We start from the raw sequence: 1,499 nt of genomic DNA, 5'->3' as shown, positions 1-1,499 counted from the left end.
CCTTTGGTTGTTTATCCCATTGGTTAAAATTAACAGTGTGTATTTCTGCTGATAGATACCCAAAGATTTGCAGACTTCAGGCAGTGTTGTTAAAAATGTCAGGCTGGCATATCCTGGCCCGATCATCAGTACTGATAGATTTGATACGGTGAGCTCTCACAGCATCACAGAGCCTGAGGCAGGGATCCAATCACAGCCCTGTGTGTTCCATTGAGTGTACAGGTTGGACTGAATGCAGGAGACTGGGGACAGCACTGAAGTCCCACAGGGTACTATTACAATTAGCTTCACTATCATTCCCTTCTTTTAAAGTTCTTATTCATTTATTTATCTGCTTGTCCTTCATAAAATATCTCCAGGGCTAGAGAGGGTCCAAAACAATGAAGTTAGTAGAAAATTATTTCATTTTTCCATTATTTCCATTATTTCAACCGAATTGAGTTAGAATATTCCTGATAACTATTCATATGGACAGTCTGCTTGACTTTGTTCACTTGGACAAATCATGAAAAAGCTTTTCAAAAAAGACCTGGAGTGCTCGCTTCGGCAGCACATATACTAAAATTGGAACGATACAGAGAAGATTAGCATGGCCCCTGCGCAAGGATGACACGCAAATTCGTGAAGCGTTCCATATTTTTCTGAATGACAATGCAAAACGCTCAAACATACGTATTATAGGCATTCCAGAAGGTGAAGAGAAGGGAAAGGGGTCAGAAGGAGTGTTGCAGGAAATAATGGCTGAAAACTTCCCAAATCTACTGAAAGAGACAGATGTACATATCCAAGAAGCACAGCGCACTCCACAAGTCATAAACCCCAACAGGCCCACCCCAAGACATATACTTGTCAAATTATCCAATGCTCAAGACAAAGAGAAGATCCTAAAAGCAGCAAGAGAAAAGAAAACCATCACATACAAGGGAAGCTCAATTAGATTAAGTGCTGATTTCTCTTCTGAAACCATGGAGGCAAGAAGACAGTGGTATGATATAGTCAAGGTACTAAAGGAAAGAAATTTCCAACCAAGAATACTCTACCCAGCTAAACTAGCATTCAAACATGATGGAGAGTTCAAAATATTCGCAGACAAACAGAAACTGAAAGAGTATACCAACAAGAAACCTCCCCTTCAAGAAATTCTAAAGGGAGTTCTGCAGGAAGAAAGGAAAAAACAGGAAAGGCAAAGTTGGAGGAGAGTATAAGACCAACAACAACAACAAAAAAGACAAAAAAAAATATACAAACAAAATATGACAAACACAAATCCAATCAAAGTATGGCTAACACAAATAATTCCTTGATAGTAATAACACTGAATGTCAATGGATTAAACTCACCTATCAAAAGATTCAGACTGGGACACTGGATAAGGAAATATGACCCATCCATATGCTGTCTACAAGAGACACATCTTAGACCCAGAGACGCATGGAGATTGAAAGTGAAAGGCTGGAAAACAATCATACAAGCTAACAATAACCAAAAAAAGGCAGGAG

The 1,499-nt window shown here is 39.2% G+C and overlaps 1 non-coding gene across 1 annotated transcript; it reads left to right on the top strand.

The window, feature by feature from the left end:
• The first annotated feature begins 534 nt into the window (after window positions 1-534).
• LOC111762198 (U6 spliceosomal RNA) lies at window positions 535-641 on the top strand. Its single transcript, XR_002795373.1, has one exon. It is a non-coding gene; the product is annotated as a U6 spliceosomal RNA (small nuclear RNA).
• Window positions 642-1,499: the final 858 nt, after the last annotated feature.

The sequence above is a fragment of the Dasypus novemcinctus genome, chromosome 6 (genome assembly GCF_030445035.2).
Source record: "Dasypus novemcinctus isolate mDasNov1 chromosome 6, mDasNov1.1.hap2, whole genome shotgun sequence".
Lineage (NCBI taxonomy): Eukaryota > Metazoa > Chordata > Mammalia > Cingulata > Dasypodidae > Dasypus > Dasypus novemcinctus.
Note: the sequence above shows the minus strand (reverse complement) of the source record. Positions and strands in the feature narration are given on the sequence as shown.